General features: G+C 40.4%; 1 long non-coding RNA gene across 4 annotated transcripts in view; it reads left to right on the forward strand.

The window, feature by feature from the left end:
• The window catches only part of LOC102162767, a 218,063-nt gene that overhangs the window by 4,010 nt on the left and 192,454 nt on the right, over positions 1-21,599 (forward strand). Inside the window, exon 1 of one of the 4 annotated variants that reach the window (XR_002346888.1) lies at positions 6,157-7,212. The exons of 1 other annotated variant lie outside the window; for it this stretch is intronic. This is a non-coding gene — a long non-coding RNA (uncharacterized LOC102162767). Of the gene's footprint in view, positions 1-6,156; positions 7,213-21,599 lie in introns of those variants that run through there. 2 more of the 4 variants (XR_002346890.1, XR_002346891.1) reach the window with 2 other exon arrangements.

Raw genomic sequence — 21,599 nt, forward strand, 5'->3', positions numbered from 1 at the left:
CCAAATATTCCTGTTGAGGAGTTTGGGATGGTCTAGGTAGCATGAAGCCACATGAAATCTGGCTTGTGGCTAAGAATATTTAAGGGAGACTTTTCTCCCTCCCACCCTCCCCACAGTTTGAGAGAGGTACTTTTCATTACACCATCCAGGGGTGGGGACAAGCTTATTTCTAGTCCACTGCTAACTGGACATGTAGCCTTGGGAACCCCAGCTTTGATGGGGATCTCTTACTAGACTCCCCACCATCTGTGAACCCTTTACAGCATGAAAACTGATACTCAGTTTTATGGGGGTTTGGCAAATCTCTGTGAGCAAAAGCCAACCTAAGTGCTCTGCTTACTCTTCTGGCTTCTTGCTTTACATTTAGGTTTTTGGCCTTAGAGAATGCCTTCCTTTCCAGACAGCTCACCAACACACATTTGAAAGATGATAAAAGACATTTTATCCAGGACTTTTGTTGATTTCAGTGGTAGAATCGATCAGGGTGTCTTACCCCCTGTGCTGTCAGAAATGGCTATTTTCTTCACTCCTTTAAGTTGAGGCTTTTGTTCTACTTAAAATGCAAATGTCCATGCTTGAGATAGTATGTGAAAGCAGTATTTCTCGCGGTGTCATCTTGAAACTAATTCCATAAAAGTCATCTGGTATGCTTTCTAAAATACTGATCATGGGTCACATTTCTAACTTCTTGATACAAAAATTGGGATGAAAGGAGGAAGAATTTTTGTTAAGTGTCCCAAGGAAGAATCACGTAGTTATCAGTTGCACCTTGGTAAAAATTAGTTTCAAGAATACCTGATATCTGGAGGGAAAAATGCTTCCTGATATTGATGTGAAAAAAAAAAAAGGCTCTTCTCTGTAAGGATTCCAGTATTCACTGATTTCATTTCCCCGATTGCTGTAGTGGGGGTGATGCCAACCATTCTCACCTACACCTACAGGTTATTTAGTCTTGAAGACAGTGGTTGACTTGTTTTACTGGATTTTCTTGAGACTGCCCAAGGAAATGTGGAGTCTCATTTTTCAGTTATATTTATAGAGAAACCATGAAGCCTCAGAAAGGTTAAATAGCTTGTCCTCCTGGAAATAGGGAAAATAAAAAAACTTTATACTTTCTTATAAAAATGTGTTTGAACATAACTCTAATTATTCTCTTAGGAGAAATTCTTTGAAATGGATTTACTAGGATACAAGGCATACATATTTTAAGACTCCCCATCCCCTCATAAAAAGAGCTTTATTATCCTGATTATAAAAAATTACTGGAATAAGCTCTATGTTAGATATCTGCAGGCCCTTCAGAAAGATTTAAGAAGATATTAAGATTACCCCACTGTTGGAGTTCCTGTCAAGGCTCTGTGGTAACGAAACCAACTTGTATTCATGAAGATGCAGGTTCGATCCCTGGCCCTGCTCAGTAGGTTAAGGATCTGGTGTTGCTGTGAGCTGTGGTGTGGGTCTCAGAAACGGCTTGGATCTATTGTTGCTGTGGCTGTGGTGTAGGCTGGTGGCTGCAGCTCTGATTCAACCCCTATCCTGGGAACTTCCATATGCCACAGGTGTGGCCCCAAAATAACAAAAAGAAAAAAGAAAAAAGAAAAAAAATACTCCACTGTCACCCAGAGAAAACCATGGCTGAACATTTTCATATATTATATGTCTCATTAGATTTTTCTCTTATGCCTACATTTATTTTTCAAAAATAGAATTATCCTGGGAATGCCCATCGTGGGGCAGGGGAAACAAATCTGACCAGGAACCATGGGGTTGTGGGTTCAATCCCTGGCCTCGCTCAGTGGGTTAAGGATCTGGCATTGCCGTGAGCTGTGGTGTGGGTTGCAGATGCAGCTTGGATCTGATGTTGCTTTGGCTATAGTGTAGGCTTGCAGCTGTAGCTCCCATTTGACCTCTAGCCTGGGAACATCCATATGCTACAGGTGAGGCCCTTAAAAAAAAAAAGAATTATCCTGTTTGTGATCTGATTTTTCAAGTCAATATTATATTGTGAATCTCTTTCCATATCTATAAATGTGAGGCTCAGAAAACTGCATCATACTTTGTAGGTGTCATACACAACGTGCTTAGTGTCTAGCAGGACCCCTGATGCTAGCAGCTTCTTCATTTGTTCTTTCAACAAACACTTGTGATCCAGCTTGCCATGCTGGTAACTCCTCCTGGGCAATTGATTCCTATCTTTACAGGAAGGGCAGCCATTAAGCATCCACATTTCATACCATTTGTTCCTTTCTCTCCTTAGTCTTTGCCGGTTGGTTGAAAGATAGAGGCCCAGAGAATCCACAGGCTGAGGCCAAAGATCTAAGGTGTGGTCTCATAAGCTAAGAAGAGTCCATTTCTTAAGAGTTTAAGTTCAGACATACTCAGAAGAAGAGACAGCATAGCAGGAGAAGAATTGAAATGTGATCTTATGGTGTAAGAATGGAGAGGTCATAAAGGACCAGATTTAGGGCACATTTAACCAAAAAAAAAAAAAAAAAAAAAAAGCAGAAACTTTGAGGTAAAGACAAGATATGGAGATGGAGGAATTGAGGAACAAGCAGTCAGGGGAGGGTAGCTGAGTTTTTCATGGTGGAGCACTAGAGAAAAATCCACATCCTCAGCCTGCTGATCCCTCCCTTGGGTCACCTCCCACTTAGGCTAGGGGTGGGCCACCTCTATAGTAGTTCCTACTGTTAGATTTCTTTTCTTTTTTTTTTCTTTTTGCTCTTTAGGGCTGAACCTGTGGCATATTGAAGTTCCCAGGCTAGGGGTTGAATCAGAACTGCAGCCACCAGCCTACACCATAGCCACAGCAACACAAGATCCTTAACCCACTGAACGGGGCCAGGGATCAAACCCACATCCTCATGGATACTAGTCCAATTCATTACCACTGAACTACAATGGGAACAACCTATTGTTAGATTTCTGTTAGATCCCAACTCCCTAGAACTCCATGTTTCCTTATAAAGCCATCCACTAATCTATCCATCCATAGATTGATAGTTTAAATAAGTCTTTGTTCCCTGAAACCTAAAAAAAATAAATAACACAATTATTTTGATCATTTAGACAAAGAGTTACTTAAGGGAGTGGATTTTTAGGTTTATAGTCTTATGTGTATATGTGTGTGTGTAATTTTTTGTTTAAATATATTTATTTCTAATTTTATTGCAATATGATTAGGAGGTTTTCTTTGTGGCTGAGAACAGTAAACATTTCTGCATATGCTAAAGGAACATGCATTCTCAATTTGAAGGTATAGCACTTTAGCTTAATGACACATATTGTTTACTCTGTATCTTTATTTTTTGGTTTATTAATCTGTCAGGAACTAAAAAGCAATCTGTCAAAGTCTTCATTACTGTACTGTTTCTGACCCCCTTTTCTTCTTATACTCCAATTTTCACTTTATATAGTTTGATATAGTATTTTATTTCCTTAAGTGCTTTTTCTATTTAATGTCAGTTTGATGTTACTATGACCACCTTGCTTTCTTTTGTGTGTATTTTTTGGTATGTCTTTGGTCATCCTTCTATTTTTAACTTTTCTGTATCACATTTTTTTCTTTAAGTTTCTCTTGTTGCAGTGATAGGGATTTTATTGCTATTTTTATTGGGACCTATGAAAAAGTCTATGGAATTAATAGAATGAGTTTAGACACTATTTTGGTTTTCTTTGGGCCCAGGGCTTCCCTGGTGTTAAATGTCAGTCTATGACTGAGTTCTAGCTAACAGAAAGTGGTGAAGATCAAGTACATGATCCCTTTGCTCTTTCTGGTCTACGTGGTAATGCTCAGAGCCACCTTTAAACCACAAGTGAAATAGTGGAGCCTCTGTTAACCTAGGACCTCAAGTAACTGCAAGGGGCAGGGCCCCTCTACTGCCAAGTGGACTCTATGTAAAAGAGACCCAAACTTCTATTATGTAAATCCACTCAGCTGCTAATATCATGGCAGCTAGTGTGAACTAATGCTAGAAATGGTAAAGAAAGTGGGTGCTACCATAAGAACAAAACTAAAACATAGAATACTGTCTTAATCATTGGGGAGTGGGCAGCAAGCAAACTGATATTGAAAGCTGGAGCCTGTTATGGCCCAGTGGGTTAAGAACACAGCTAGTATCCATGAGGATGCAGGTTCGATCCCTGGCCTTGCTCAGTGGGTTAAGGATCTGGCATTGCCCTGAGCTGTGGTGTAGGTTGCAGATGCAGTTTGGATCTGGCATTGCTGTGGCTGTGGTGTAGGCTGGCAGCTGCAGCTCTGATTCAACCCCTAGCCTGGGAACTTCTTCTACTTTTTAAAGTAGAAGAAAAAAAAAAACCCTGTACAATAGATAAAATGCCTAATGAGCCCATAGTTCTATGGGAAGAAATTAAATGAAAGAATGCAAGTTCTGTGTGCTAGCTGACAGGGGCTACATTTTGCAAGGTTTTAGGAGCAAGAGCTCAAGTAAGAACTGCCTCGTTTGAAAGAAAAAAAAATAAGAGTCCAGAAATTTGGGACTTTTCAAGTAAGAGAAGTTGACTCTCTTTATAGCCCAAAGGGCAGGGAGTTTGGTTTAAAGAAGATTTTGAGGAATTAAAGCCCTTCAAGACTTAGTCTCAAGGCAAAGAATTCATCAAAGGTGTGGTATTCCCTCCACATAATGAAATTGAGAAAAAGTGGAAATGAGTTGAGTGAGAAAAAAAAATAAATTAGACTTGAGAGTTATGTCTAGGAAATAAGTTTGGGTGTAGTTACTGACATACAGAACTTCCTGGAAGCAAATCAGAAGCTATTAAAGGTTTGGAGAGAATTATATAGCTGAAGAACTGTAAGAACCTGGATGTCTTAGAAACCTCTCTGATCATAAACTAGAGAGGATGATGGATGAAGGTGACACATCTGTGTCACTATATAGCAGTCAAAGAAGGCTTTACAGTGGCCAAAGTGGTCAGTCCCAGTTAGGACTCTTTGCAGGAAGTTTCTGCTGTTTCATAAAGCTGCTTATTCAAGAGGCCAAGTTCTGAATATCATTTGCCCTTCTGCCCTGCCTCTCATCCACAGGTCAGAAAGCGTCCCAGAGCACTAGGAAGGCAGCCCAGGTCTTCAGGCTCTTTGCTCTGACTGCACTTGGCCCAGGCCTTCTGGGTAGCTCCTGTAGAATGCTGCTGATTTGCACCAGAAAAGAGGTTTCAAGGGAGCTGGCCTCATCCATCCTACAGCTGTCTTTCACCTCTAGCCAAATTTAGGAGTGTGACTAAAGTGTCCCAAGGCTCCGTTCACTTCTTTCTTTCTTTTACTTTTTAATTTTTAACAGCTTTCTTGAGCTCTAACTCACACACTATGCAATTCACCTATTTCAAGTACACAATTCAATGATCTTTTGTATATTTGCAGATATGGGCAATTATCCTCACAGATTTTAGAATACTTACATCACCTCAAAAAGAAACATGTACCCTTTAGTTCTCACTCCTTATTCCCTCCTCCCTGCCCTCCAACCCTTAAGCAAGCAGTAATCTATTTTCTATGGATTTCCTTATTCTGGACTTTCATATGAATGGAATCACATAGTATGTCTTCTTTCACTTAGTATAATGTTTTTAAGGTTCATCCATGCCCGGCATGTATCAATACTTTATTTCTTTTATGGTATTCCATCTTATGACTATACCACATCTTGTTTGTCCATATATCTGCTGGTGGGCACCTGAGTTGTTTCTATCTTTTGATTATTATGAATATTGCCTCTGTGAACATTTGGGTACAAGTTCCCTTCATTTATTTCTCAAAAAATCCTTTTCTTCTCAAGGAAGAAGTTTCCACATTACCATCTAGGGCTTTCCTTTAATTTATTTTCATTTTCAATCCATTAGGAATTCCCTGAAGTCCTGGCATACTGATGGTACTCTTTCCTGGTTTCCAGGGCTGCTGTGCATTTTCCCCCACTTTAATATTCTTCTGTAAGAATATTACATAATCTCTAAGGGAAAGATTTTCCTGGATTTGCTTTAAGTACCTATATTTCCAAAGTCTATTGTTGCACCCTTAACAAGAAGATATTGAATATAAGTTACCTGCTTTTTTGTGTCTTTTTTTTTTTTTTGTCTTTTTAGGGCCACACCTGTAGCATATGGAGGTTCCTAGGCTAGGGGTCCAAATGGAGCTGTAGCTGCAGGCCTATGCCAGAACCACAAGAATGCCGGTTCTGAGCGTCGTCTGTGACCTACACCACAGCTCATGGCAACACCGGATCCTTAACCCACTGAGCGAGGCCAGGGATGCAACCGGAAACCTCATGGTTACCAGTCAGGTTCGATAACCACTGAGCTACGACAGGAACTCCTAAGTTACCTGTTTTTTATGACCCAGAGTCATCAACATAAGGCTGAATTATTCACTTAATTAATTAAGGGTCTACTGATATAATCTGTTTATTTCATGAAATGGCCTTAGAAAACATATATTCCCCACCCATACTTACTATAATTGGCAGCAGCTGCGGTACTAATAATTGGAGCACTCAGTATGTAATGAGCCAAGGATGGCAAATGGTAGAGAATAAAACCTATACATTTTAAATCTTCTGTGTTCTAGTTAGGACAAAAATCACACCAATGTATTCTATTGAAAAACTTGAACAAGTACATAGAAAAACGATAAGAGCAAATAATGATAAATTCTCTGAGGGAATTAGCTTGAAAAGAAAGGGGACCAGTGGGAGGAAACTACTGTTAGACGGATCTGGGAAGAATTAGCCAAGGAGAATTTACTATTTAACCACTTATTGCAATAAAATTGACTAGTAAGTTTTAGAAGTGTTTTAAATCTGAACCTTTTCATTTAATATTTGGGCAATAGTTCAATGATGACGTGAAATCAAGCAAGCAGTTTTCAGTCAGTTCTGCATTTCTGGAGAAAAGGTTTTTCTTAATGCTAAATTCGGTAGATCCTGTCCTCCAGCTAAGCATGTTTCCTGCGGGGCAGGTGGCGGTCGTTGGTGCTGTTACAAACCTTTCCCTCCGGGAACTGGTGGGATTGTGCCTCACTGCCCTTTGGAAGTTAGGTGTACCGCATGATTTGCCTTGACCAATAAGATCTGAGTAGGAGTGATTTGCGTCACTTCCGGGAGGAAGCTTTAATAGCCAGCAACCAATTCCTGGTTGCCATAGTTGCCCTCCCAGCACAGGAGGAGAGTGGAGACGTGGACCCTTCATCATCCTGGCTCCCGAGTAAGTATGGCAAGCAGAGCCATCTGCCAGCCTGCGTCTGAGTTGCCTGGCGAGTGAGCTAGAAACCCTTATTGTGCCTGGCCACTGGGATTCTGGAGTTGTTTAGCTTATTCTGACTGATTCAGAACATGAAGCTCAGGATATGGTTACTTTATAAAATCAAGATAAGCCGGACCTTTCTAGGAGTTGCTTCCTCCTCATCTTCACAAGTCTCCAAGCTCCTGGTCCGCATCAGAGCCTCACTGGCTCTTTACCTGGGTGCACCACATGGCCACTGCCCTGCGAAGGAGCCATGGGCCACAGCCCTCCTGGCTTCCAAATCTACCTGCCATAGAGGGGGCTCCTTTTCACCTTTGGTGTATCTCTTCTTACAGGTGGACCTTGAGTCTTGGCCTCTTTATTGTCAGGATTGTCAGGGTTACTAGGACCAGCAGCATTTGCCCTGGAACAGGAACTGAGTTCTTGAGATGGCCACTGTCTTTTTCACTTCAGAGCAACTTTCCATCTTTGCCTCCTTACCCTTTACTGGAGACCCCTCCCAGGTAGTTAAACCCCTGTCCCAGACTCTTAGAGGGGATCTCATCCTGCTGAATCCCTGGTCTCTTTTGAAGGTCCTATAGTTTGTTCCCACCGTTGTAATTAATTAGAGAATGATTCAGGGCTACTCTTTCTTTTCTTCTGTATCAGCAGTGGGGGAGGGGAGGCAGTTTCACCAGTTTCACCTGTTCTTTGTCCTTCCTTTTCTTACTAACTTGTTTTTAGGGTTTAGTAATAAGCTTACTCACATCTGGAGAACTGAGCTGTTAACTCTATGTAAAAAATATCGAGCACTCTCCCGTGGCTTGATATAGGAAACATTTAAAAATAAAAAGCATAATCCTTGAGTACAAAATACTTACAAACTTGTTAAGAGAATGAACTTGTATGTGTGAATGAAAGAATATTACATTTTAGCATTATGTAATCTATCCATAAATTCTATGTCTTATTGTCTAGACAGTTGAAAATCTGGGCAGTAGTTGATTGTGTGCAAACTGCACAGTGTCAGTTTTATTAAGAAGGTAAATAAGCCTTGCTGAGATGTTGATGGAGAAGAAACTACTGCATTTTCTTTTTCATTCTCCAGGGATGTGAAAGAACTATAGTTAAAGCTACTGATTAGATTTCAGAAAAAAAGAAAAAAAGGAAATAGCACAGATCCTGTCACTCCATTGAGTGACAGGAGCTGTACTGAGACACATCAGCCAAGTCCACATGTGGCTACACACAGACTAAGTACTTTAGTGAATGTGCTTTCTCCAATTTCTGTAAGAATTACTAAGAGCACAGTGAAAGTGGAAAACATGGCAAAGTCAATCATTTAAGTTCAAATTCTTGACCTGCATTGTATGGAAATTACAGGCTCTACATCAGGGGCTTTAGTGGAAAGGCAAAGGCAGCCATTTTTGTTAGCCTCCTGTGGATACCCAGTATATTCCAGAAGATGTCCTCTCTTCTAAGGGTATGTGACTTTTGGTACATGATCCCCTTCAGAGAGTCCCGCAGCATCATGCTGTTAAACTCCTTCCTCCTCCTGGCTTTGTTGTGATCGAAAATAGTGTTCCAAAGAGGAATTTATCATTTTTGAAGATTTAAAAGTTTGCATGTGTTGTGTTGCCCTTTGGCAACAATCAGCAAAGCTTATGGGAAAAGAAAGTGTCTCCAAGAAGAGGAAAGAAAAGTGTGAGAAAAATCGGCTGTCATCACACTCCTAGACTTTCTGAGCCATTAATTTAGTTGTAGATTTCTCCAGAACAACTCCCATCTCTAACCCTGCTCTACTCACTCATGGGAGAACAAAAGGTCGGCATTTTCTGTGAACACATCATGCACTGTGACTTGGGCATGGCTAGCTTTCATAGAAAACGGCTGAAAGAGGTAATTCCAGTCCCTGTTCTCCGCCAGGGTCGTCTATATTCACTTCAGCCTGGGCGGCATCTGACCCAGCCCCTTCCTTTTTTTTCATTTAATTTTTTTATTACTTAATTTTATTACATTTATAGGTGTACAACAATCATAACAACTAAATTTTACAGCATATCCATCCCAAACCCTCACCGTCCTTGGCTCTGGCTGGTCCCAAGCAGCACTGCCCATACTTTTGTGCACTGGACACAATTTTAGGTGCACTGGATCCTGCTACCTGGTCTCATCTGTCCCAGCCTGTCCTAATCATCTCCCTGATTATCTTTGCCCTTAAAATCCCTGCACGACTGTTACCAGCTCTCTCTCCTCCACCACCTCAATTCTGCTTTTCAACTCACAGGCTTGACTTGTGACCTCTGAGAATTCCCAGGACTGACCCTTAACACCCCAGTTTGTTTTGGGTCCAGTTCCCATGTCTTATGTTCCTGTGTAACTTTACTCCTTCCCCCTGGCCACCTCCTCCAAAGCACTGCCTCCCTGTCACCTCCATGCACTCGATCTTCTCTTCTGAGCTCAACTCCTGTGTTTCCAGCCAATACTTTGCTGTCTTCTTCTGGGTGCCCATTGGCCCCTTATCTATAGTATTTGCCAACTCACCTTCCCTTTTCTAATTCTCATGTTCCATTTCATCATCACCCCCTCTTCTGTCCACATAACTCCCTCTTCCTAGAGTGCATCCCCTCCCCCTAGGAATGGCTTCTCATCCTCTAGGCTCAGAGTAATACACCTGCACAGAAAATCTGCCCCAGAGCACCCTGAGTAGGGCCCTCCTCTTGTCATCCCACGTCACCCTGATAACTTCCATCATAGCACTTGTCACCACTTGAGATTGTTTTATCTTTTACTTGCCTGTGGTCTGATCTCCTGACTAGATTATAAGCTTCCTAAAGCAGGACCCGAGTCTGTTTTATTTAGCACTAAATACTCCAAGAGCAATGCCTGACCCATAGCAAGAGCATAGTAATTATGTGGTGATGGGATGGATGGATTTTCCTGCCCCTAGGCCCTGAACTTGAGAGATGCATTGACTTTCTCTTCTCCTTTGCTCTCTGCATTGAATCTTAAGCCTGCTAACTCTCTTACTCAAAACCAGGCCCTCATTTCTGGATTATTATCATAGTCTTCTACCTAGTGATCATTTTACCTGTTCCCTCTGCTGTCTTTGTTGCCCATTACTGCCTGATGGGTGTTCTTGAAATATCTGTCATTGCTATTTCTTGTCATTTTCAAAACTCTTCACTTCTTTTGCACCTTAGCCTGACATCGATGATGCCCCAATGTTGTTTTCATCACGTCTTCACTCATGCTCTCTAGCTAATCAAGCTGCGTTTCAGCTGCACTGTTCACACCTGGTCAACACACCTGTGCCCATGTGTTTCCATCACTTGTACCCTCCTCCACCTTCCCCTATCCATCTCTAAGTCCCTACCCCCACCTAGAGTTGTATCTTGCTCCCTCAGAGTTCTCAAAAGATTTTTATCTGGTTCTTAGTGTTGCATCACTTTCCACCTTGTACTGTGGCTATGTATATACACGCTGTTTCCCCTAGGGGACTGCAAACTCCTCCAAAAAAGGACTGTGTATATTTTTTGCACTTGATTTTCTCAGTGCCTAAAAATTTTGATTTCAGTAAATATTTGGTGAATTGGTGCCCAAATTATACCACAATCTCTATGGCATATAAACTACACAAGTAGGATAAGAGATGCCAGGTATTATGACATGTGAGAACGAAAACTGCAGAACAAATAAAGTTCTGTCATTTAGAGCCATTGTGGCTCTCATTTCAAAGAGAGTTCATCTATGGTGGAGACCTTTCTTCTGAGGTCCAAGGTTTCTTCTTTCCTTCCTCTTTCGGGCTTGAACTGGCAGTGAGTACCCTAGCTCACAGACCAGTGTCAGGGATGGGGTCTGGTGGTTGACTTCACGTCTTCGTGTTTCACCCAACTGTCTTAGCTTAGAGTCATCAGAGCAATGTTAAGCTGAGATCAAAATGACCACAAGACATTTAGATATGCCCTGGAATTAGCCTGATGGAAATTGGAAAAGTTACCAATTTTTCATCATCTTCCTTTTCCTCTCTCCTTATCAGACCTTAAGGTCTAAGTCCTATTCAAATTTTAAAATAGACTTTTGTTTTTAATTAGAAAAGTTAAAATAGTTGGTTTCTGAGATCTGGTTGGTCTTTTTTTTCCCCTTGAGGTTCAGGATCATCTTTTAGCAGATCTTTTAGCAGGATGAGAACTAGATTTGTCTCAAGTGCTAGTTCCAGTTGGTTGGTAGAGGCTTCCTGGAGTGCTCTTTTTCCTCCCATGATTTATTGTCTTGTATCTAAGTGTCATGGCATTAATATTTGCCATGAGTGCAATAGGAGGGAGAGGGCACATATGTTCTCTTTGGTCAACATGTGATTACTGAGCCCTTGCTATATGCCAGGCACTGATTTGATTATTGACCACTGGGGATATGGGGACAAGAGAGAAAGGAGTGATTCTGCTTCATGTAGCTCACAGGTTTGTGAGGAAGGCAGACAATTGAATTATGCAAGTGTGAAGAGTCTTGAAATAGGAGAAATACATAGTGCTTTGACAGTACGTGATTGAAGAAGCTTAGCCTTATAAAATGGTGTTATTAACATTCACATTTTACTTATGAATACTAACATGTCCTGCGTCACATAGCCAATAAGTTGCAGAATTAGAATTTTTACCCAGGACAGCCTTTCTTCAAAGCTCCTGTTCCTGCTTTGTTACTGTGGTTTTTAACTTCATATGAAATGTTACAAAAGTGGTATACTAGAGTTGGGCTGTTCAGTCTCAGGAGAGGCAGATTGTATATTTTCAGAAATGTTGCAAGTTTTTTGGAGCTTCTGTTGTGCACAGTGGAAGTGAATCTGACTAGTACCCATGAGGATGTGGGTTCGATCCCTGGCCTCTCTCAGTGGGTTGGGGATACGGCCTTGCTGTGAGCTGTGGTGTAGGTTGAAGACATGGCTCGGATCCTGTGTTGCTGTGGCTGTGGTGTAGGCTGACAGTTGTAGTTCCTATTTGACCCTTAACCTGGTAACTTCCATATGCTGTGGGTGTGGCCCTAAAAGGCAAAAAAAAAAAAAAAAAGTTTTTGTATGTCATGTTGAGCTTGAAATTGATCAGTGTGGGATATTTACATCATAGAAATTGGCATCAAACCAAACTTTTCTTCCCCAAAGAGCTGGTGGTTAAACATTTGCCAGTGTACCACTGGATGTGCAATACTACCAGATTCTTTAGAATTTCACAAAATGTAGTTGGATTTTTATGAAGATCTGGTGTATCCGAACTTATAATGGTGTAGGAATAATTTGGGAGTGTTTGTTAAAAGGGGTTTGGGTTCAGTAAGCCTAGGCTGAGAGCAGAAATTTGTATCACTGCCCGCCCCCACCCCCCAAAAAAACCGAAAAACAAAAACAAGGAAAACAAGATCAGATGCTGCCAAATATGGGAACACTCTTTAGGAAATACTTGAACTTTTCAAGTAAGTAGTTTTCCTTATTTTCCACATTAAAGGAGTGGGTGAACTCCCTAGGTCAGTGTTTCCGATTTAGAACCACCTGGGAGCCAGTATAAAATACCAGTGCCAGGGCTCCACCCCAGATCCAATTAAATCAGGACCCTAGTCAAGGAATGAATGTATTTTGTATAAAAGAGGACTAGAAATAATTAGTGTTTGAAGGACGGATGGTGGTAGATTAAAAGATGGCCACAAAGTCTTTGGTATTCCTCCTACTGAGATGTGGAGTCTATTTTTACTTTCTGTGTGTCTTGTATTACCCAACATTTGCTTCATTTTCCACCCAAGAAAAATGACTTTTATGTAGCAAAGAGAAGAATGTATATTTTGATTTTTTTGGATGTAATGTCCTGAAAATGTCGATTAAGTCTAACTTTTCTATTGTGTCCTTTAGGATCTCTGTTGCCTTATTGATTTTCTGTCTAGAGGATCTGTCCATTGATGTGAGTGGGGTGTTAAAGACTCCAACTATGACTGTATTCCCATCGATTTCTCCCTTTATGTCTGTTAGTATTTGTTGTAGGTGTCTGGGTGCTCCTGTATTAGGGGCATATGTATTGATGATTGTAATATCCTCTTCTTAAATGGATCCTTTAACCATTAAATAGTGTCCTTCATTGTCTTTCTTTATGGGCTTCATTTTAAAGTCTATTTTGTCTGATATGAGTGTTGCAACTTCTGCTTTCCTGTCTTGTCCACTGGCATGAAATATCTTTTTCCACCCCCTCACTTTCAATCTATATGTGTCCTTTGCCCTAAGGTGAGTTTCTTGTAGACAGCAGATTGAAGGTTTTTGCTTTTTTATCCAACTGCAACTCTGTATCTTTTGATTGGAGCATTCAGTCCACTGACATATAAGGTGATTATTGATAGATATGTATTTATTGCCATTTTAAACCTTGTTTTCCAGTTGATTATTTCTCTTTTCCTCTTTTCTTTTTTGGGTCGGATGGTTTCTATTTGTGGTTTCCCTGTTTTTTAAGTATGTTAACCCCTTCCTATATCTGCTTTCTTTAGCCTGATAAACATATAGGCCCAAACACATCATTAAAATAAAAAAAGAATCTATATTTTCTTACTTTCCTTTCCCAAATTGTATGATTTCAATTTTTTTTTAAACATCTTCATGTTTAGATCTGTATACTGGCTTATTTAAGTGATTGCTTTCCAATTGTGGTTTCCTCCATCCTATTTCTTCTTACTTTTTTTTTTTTTATTAATTTAGAGAAGCCCTTTCAGTATTTCTTTTAGAATGGTTTTAGTATTGCTGTACTCTTTTAGCTCTTGTTCATTGGAGAAATTCTTTCTTTCTCCTTCTATTTTAAATGATACTCTTGCTGGATAGAGTATTCTATGCTGCAAATTTTTTCCTTTCAGCACTTTGAATATATCTTGCCACTCCCTTCTGGCCTGTAGTATTTCTGTAGAGAAATCAGCTGATAACTGTATGGGGGTTCCCTTATAATTAATGCTTTGCTTTTCTCTTGCTGCCTTCAGAATCCTCTCTTTAATCTTTAACTTTTGCCATTTTTATTATAATATGTCTTGGTGTGGGCCTGTTTGGGTTCAACTTGTTTGGGGCCCTCTGTGCTTCCTGTATCTTGATATTAGTATCCTTCAGATTTGGAAAGTTTTCAGCCATAATTTCTTCAAATATATTTTCAATCCCCTTTTCTTTTTCTTCTCCTTCTGGAACTTCTATTATGTATAGATTGGCCCACTTTATATTGTCCCATAGGTCTCTTATATTGCTTTCATGTTTTTTCATTTAGATTTCTGTCTGCTCTCCTGACTGGGTGATTTCCATTATTCTATCTTCCACGTCACTAATTCGTTCCTCTGCATTATTCATTCTGTTCATTATTGCCTTTAGCTCAGTTTGTATCTCTGCTAATGAATTTTCTAGTTTTTCTTGGCTCCTCCTTATATTTTCTAGTTCCTTTCTAAAGGAATCTGCACTATGGTTCATATCCTCTCTTAATTCCTTCAGTATTTTCACTATCTTCCTTTTGAACTCAAAAGTCTGTCAGACTGCAGAAGTCTGTTTCATTGTTGACTGTTTTAGGTGAATTCTCCTGTTCTTTTAACTGGGAATGGTTTCTGTGCTTCTTCATCTTACTTGTGTTTTCTTTTTCTGTGAGTTTGGGGAAGCCAAACTGTAGTCTTGTAAGGCTGCTTTGCATTTTTGGAGGGACTATTTTATTTTTGGTGTGGAAATTTGAATATTTTCTGTCTTTCTTCGGCATGAGCAGGCTGTTATCCCCAGGATGCTCAGTGCATTTTCAGGGAGAAGGAGGCAATGGGTAGGGCCAGCAGTCAGTGCCTGGTCATTGGGCTCTCAACAGCAGCAAGGGCCTGCAGGAAGGTGGCACAAGCTACTCCTACTTGCAGGTCCCTGAGAAGTAGTAATGAGCTCTAGGCAGATCTTCAAGGTGACCAGAGCCTTTGGCAGTAGCAGCAGCAGGGTGTGTGAGTTCCCAGGGGAGTGAGAGCAACAACAGTTTGTGTTTGATTGCAATGCCCTCCTCTGAGGTGATTGGAACAGCAGGTGGTGCCTATTCAGGGACCCCTATTGGTATCAGGCCATGACAGCCTCTGGAGTTAGTAATAACTGCAGTGGTTTGCCCCTGCCGCCTGTAGACCTTGCATGAAGCAAGATAGCAAAGCCCACATAGTAGCAAAGAGATGTCTCACATTTTGGGGGGAAGTAATCCATAACATTCAATAAAATGTCATGGACTTTTAAAGAGACCAAACATGGGAACATGAGTCAGGAAACCTTGACTTAATTCCCAGCCTGGATATCACTAGCCCTTATGACATTAGGCAAGTTGTATGTTTTTTCCCAGTCTTATTTTTGATGTTTGTAAAATGAGGACGTTAGACCACATTGTCTCTAAATTCCCTTTCACCTGTGGGATTTTTTGAGGTTGTAACAATGGGTGGAGTTGTAACTATCAACGGGAAGGGATTATTTTCACACACACAAAAATGCACTCATCAATCTTCTCTTCATCACCACTGACTCAGTCTAGATTTATACCCGCTATCCAGGGGTGAAGAACTTCGTGTCTACATCACTAGAACTTAGGGCATTTAGTTTCCCGAGTGTGCCCATTTTAAATGCACAAAGTTCAAGAAGAAAGAAAACAAAATGAAGCACAACATCCATTCTTTCATCCCATAAAGTTCTATAGACGCTTTGTGCTCCCAGTGATTATGTCAGGCCAAAGAGCCCTGAGCCATGGGCTTTTCCAGTGCAATGAGAGATACAGTAGTGAAATTCATGACATCTAAGTTCAGATTTACAATTTGGCAACAAATCCCTCTAAGTCTTCAGAACTCATTCACCTCGCCTTAGTGACATGTTAAGAGCAGAAAGAAAGCATTCTTTGTGTGGAAGCTGAAATATGCTCCATCCTAGATCTGTAAATATAGTCACTCACTTCCTCCAGCTCCAGTTAAGCCTCGCTGACCTTTCCCAAAGTGTTCTTTTTTGGCCTCCATTAATAGCAGAGGATCTAACCCATTTCTGCTAACAATACACATTACAGTTGTCTGGAAAGTTGAAAAGTGGTAGCTCCATGCAAATTGAAATCATTTCTTTAATTCCTTTTTAAAATTCAGACATAACCTCATGTAGAAGTTCATGTATTCCTGGTAAAGTTAAAATCAAACTTTTTACATATCCCAGGGAATTATCAAATGAACTTCCGGCCCCACTAATAAATCAAACCAAATGGACTCCCCAGTAAGAATATTTCTCTCATCTTTCCCTCTGCACAAAAAAGCAGCAGTACAAAAACGAGCTGTATGATGCTTGCTCCCCTTGGGTGGCAGCTGCTAGAAGGCAACATAGCCATTTGTATTCAAGGGACCTTTTATTCCCAGCTGCGTGTGCCAAGCCACAGGACTTGCAAGAATGCTTGGGATGCTTCCTGTGAACTTGGGACACAAAGACTCTGGTGTGGCTGTGAAATAGGAACCACTAAAGAGGGAAGAGCTTAAAGGGACTTTTATGCTTGTAAGATCATTGCTGTTCACATATGGAGTGTGTGTGCATGTAGAAGACAGCTAATGTGTGTGTTTTTGAGGATATAAATAAACACATAGGCATTTATATAAAATATTTTTGAGACAATTGAAGTTATTGTTTTCAATATCTAACCCAGAAGAGTTATCTGTCAGAATGACTCAGTGGGCACTAAGCCATTATTCCTGTGACTGACCAAGCTCGACAAGGGAATTGCAGAATTAAAGGAGCCTGTGTTTTTCTTATTAATAGTTAAACCATGATTCCTGATAAGAGATTTTCAAAGTTTACAAATAGGAAAGTGGTCACTCAAGCTGGAAATTATCCCCAAATAGACTCCCTGTTTCACTCAGTATTGAGCAATTTTGGTAGGCCAGCAGCTCTAGTAGAAGCTGTTTTCTATGCAACATTCAAATTGATATGCTTCCAAACACATCCTATCTCTTTTCAAAGGGCTGTGGAAAGGTCACCAATAATACCACCTGGTACAGAAAGTGAAAGGTCTGAGACATTTTCGTTTACATCAAAGTCAGAGAAACCATCACATATGACAGAGGTCTTGGAGATGATTAATGACTGCATTTATAGTCTCTCTTAATGAAGGCTGTAGTGAAAAGTGAACTTGAGTTTATAGTTCATGGTCCTTAACTGAAACATCATAGATTTAGGCGTTTAGAAATATAGCTATAATACAAACAAGACCTTGGATTTCACCTGAAGTCATTGATAGACTCTGTTAGCTATTTTCCCCTTTATCTATTTTTCCAAATTATAGATAGATTTATGAGCAGTTTGGGGTAAAAGGGACCCTGAGGATAGATTGATTTTCCTCAATGTCATCTAACTGAAAAATAGAGGTTGTATGCAAGTAGAATAGTTTTTAGGTGTCAGGGTAGAGTTCTTGGTGAGATTGCTTATGTGGAGAGGAAATGCCTTTTATTTTATTTTATTTGTCTTTTTGCCCTTTTTTAGGACTGCTCCTGTGGCATATGGAGGTTCCCAGACTAGGGGTCTCATCCGAGCTGTAGCCACTGGCCTCCGCCACAGCCACAGCAATGCAGGATCCAAGCCTCGTCTGCAACCTGCACCACAGCTCATGGCAACACTGAATCCTTAACCCACTGAGCAAGGCCACGGATCAAACCCGCAACCTCATGGTTCCTAGTCGGATTCGTTAACCACTGTACCATGACAGGAACTCCGGAAATGCCTTTTAAATGTGCCCATTTTGTGAAGGTGCCTTTAAGCTGTGTGATCTAAATAAGGCTTGTACTGCACTGTTCCACTTCCAGCCCTGAAGACTGTCAGCACAGTAAGATATTTCCTTGTTTAATTTTCTAATAGTGCTAAATGAGAACAACAACAATAACAATAGTCCTTTTGATTTACAGAATCAAAGAAGACAAGAAAGGATTTAAATTGAGATGTAGTAATGGCATTATTTTTGGGGGGAGGGGTGCTGCACCCAAGGCATGCAGAAGTTCTGGGGCCAGGGGTTGAACCCATGCCAGAGCAGTGACAATGCTGGATCCTTAACCCACTGAACCACCAGGGAACTCCTGTAATGGCACTATTATTTAAATTGATCCAGTTCTTAATGATCCAGCATCGAAAAGAGAGTGGCAGAATTGCTGCCTTTGGTCAAGGTTTAGCTTCAGTGGCTGAAACCCAATTCCCTTTCTAGCCTGACCACAAACATATAGATGATGACTCAGGTGTGGATTCCCAGCCAGCTAAAGGAAACCCTTGATTTAAGATTTTTTTTCCTGAAGGGCTTTTAAATGTGATTAATTCAAATGAAATGCAGGAAAATTCCCTTTTCCTTTCACAAGCAGAAAGGTAGAGGAATTCACAGTGATCTGGAACACGAAATCCTCAGTCATGAGGTCATTCCCCGCTTAGACCTTTGCGAATGATGAGTTGAATGACCTTTCCCAGAATGAAACATGAGAACTAAAGCCTGAAACTCAAACTCAAAGACACCTAAGGCTCATGTTAATTGTTAACTTCATGATTTCCACACCAAACACAGGGCTTACTCTTAAGCATCTCCAAAAAACAATTTTTATTGACAAAAGAAATGTAATAATATCCACAGCCTTGAATACTGAGCCTGGTCAGGGCACCAACTGAGCTGCAGAATCAAGGACTCAGTTGTCTTGGGAGGAATTGTGTCCTGTCTTCCCAGTATTCTGGGGTATGGTGAATGCCAAGGACGCAGGCAAGTCAGAAGTCTCCATGTCTGGAGCTCAACCCAGAGGCCAGGGCCCAGTCTAGCACCCAGATCTAGGTCTTGTGGTCATTTCTTCTGATGGCTTTTGCATTCATGAACAGATAAGTCACAAAAAAAAGGATAAAAAATAGAATCTAAACACATGAAAGTGTTCATAGTCACTCATAATTAGAGGAATACAATGAAAATAACACTGAATTACCATTTCCACCTATTACATTAGCTAAAATTAATAAATTTGTGGCATATTCTGTTGGTGAAGCTGTGGGGAAATAGGCATTCATAGGTATGGGAATTTTCCTGAGTTTCATTTCAATTAATCACATTTAAAAGCCCTTCAGGAAAAAAACAAAACAAAACAAAAAACCAATTTTTTTTTTTTGTCTTTTTAGGGCTACACCTGAGGCATATGAAAATTCCCAGGCTAGGAGTCAAATTGGAGCTGCAGTTACAAGCCTACACCACAGCACCTCGGGATCTGAGCCTACATCACAGCTCACTGCAGTGCTGGATCCTTAACCCACTGAGCAAGGCCAAGGATTGAACCTGCATCCTCATGGAAACTAGCTGCGTTCATTTACCACTGAGCCACAATGGGAACTCCAAAAAAAGGTAATCTTAAATCATGTGTTTCCTTTAACTGCCTGGGAATCCACACCTGAGTCATCATCTGTGTATTTGTGGTCAGGCTGGAAAGGGAGCTAGGTTTCAGCCACTGAAGCTAAACCTTGACCAAAGGCAGCAATTCTGCCACTCTCTTTTCAATACTGGATTTTTAAGAACTGTATAAATTTATTTATTTTATTTTTTTTAGGGTTGCACCCACAGCATATGGAAGTTCTCATGCTAGGGGTTGAATTGGAGTTGCTGCTACTGCTGGCCTTCACCACAGCCACAGCAACATGGGATCCAAGCTATGACCACTGTGACCTACACCACAGCTCATGGCAATGCCAGATCCTTAACTCACTGAGTGAGGCCAGGGATAGAACCCACATCCTCATGGATACTAGTCAGATGCATTTCTGCTGGGCCATGATAGGAACTCCATGTAACAATGTAAATAATAGTGACATTATAGGAGTTCCCTGGTGGCTCAGTTGGTTAAGAATCTGGCATTGTCACTGTTATGGTGCGGGTTCAGTCCCTGGCCTGGGAACTTGTGCATGTTGCAGGTGCAGCCAAAAACTAAACACATAAATAAATACATTCTGAGTAATGAGAACTACATTTCTCATAGTAAGAGAAAGAAGCTATAAATAAAGAAGGGGAGAAGCTAGAATAAATCCTGTGTTGTTAGAACAGAAGGTATCAGCATAAGCTGATGAATACACACACACACACACACACACACACACACACACACACACGTACACACACGTACACACAGATAAAGAAGTAAATAGTTGTATGTGTGTGTGTAATATAGATGCACATTTTTTTCTACTTGATATTTCCTATGCATGATGTCCCAGTAGCAGTGAGCACATTAGCAGCTGAATTTTGGTTTCTAAATACCATTCTTCAAAAAAGGAACCAGGATTTCTTCTAGAAATATTTGACTCCAAGATTAAGCCAGGGAAAATGTAAGAAGCATGGGACATCTAATGGGGCCAGAAAGTAACGAAGTACTCAAAAACTGATGGAGACATGTCAGAAGGATACAGAAACCAACTTGAAAGAGTTCTATATGATAAAAATTGGAACAATTTCAGCAGTAACATAATGATAGTAATGGGTTACTCCCCATAGAATAAAATATCTATGAGTCCAAATTGATATAAATAATAGAATAATTAAGTGGGTGAGAGAGAATCACTCTTCCTTATAATAGGATCCTAATTAATAAATGTAGAAGAAACGATGGAAATAAAAATCACTTTGGCAAACAAGAATAATTGCTGCAGGCCAGAACCATTACTGAAATTGTTGGGTAAAAATATGATAAGAAATAAGAATTATTTTCATAGTTTCAAAGTGTCTCTCCTTAAGATTCCGAAGGGAAAAATGATGTCTTTATGGTGGGAAATTTGACAGACATTATAATAACCAAATCACCAAAAGTAACATCACCAGTAATAAGACATATGGTTATTGTGTATCCCTTGATATAGTAACACTGAGGAGGGCACAGCATAACCTCTATGGTATGCTTGCCAAAAAAAAAAAAGGTATATAATTATATATATATATAATTAAATATGTGTGTGTGTATATGTATATATATAAAAATCATTAGGCAGACCAAAATTGAGGGGCTTGCTACAAAATAAATGGCTAGTACACTTCAAAGTGTCAAGATGGTGGAAGACCAACAAAGACAAGGAACTGTCACAAATTAGAGGAGACTTGGAAGTAGTGACAACCAAATGCAATACGTGCATAATCCTGGATTGGATGCTGAGCCAGATCTTATTTGGATTTTTCCAGTTTCCCACTGGTTTATAGATTAGTATTGTTATGGATATTAATTTCCTGGTTTGGATAGCTGTAGTATGTTTGTGTGTGTGTGTCTTTTTAGGCCGCACCCATGGCATATGGAGGTTCCCGTGGCATATGGACGTTCTCAGTTGAATCAGAGCTGCAGCTGCCAGCCTATGCCACAGC

Source organism: Sus scrofa, chromosome 1, assembly GCF_000003025.6.
Source record: "Sus scrofa isolate TJ Tabasco breed Duroc chromosome 1, Sscrofa11.1, whole genome shotgun sequence".
In the NCBI taxonomy this organism is placed as follows: Eukaryota; Metazoa; Chordata; class Mammalia; order Artiodactyla; family Suidae; genus Sus; species Sus scrofa.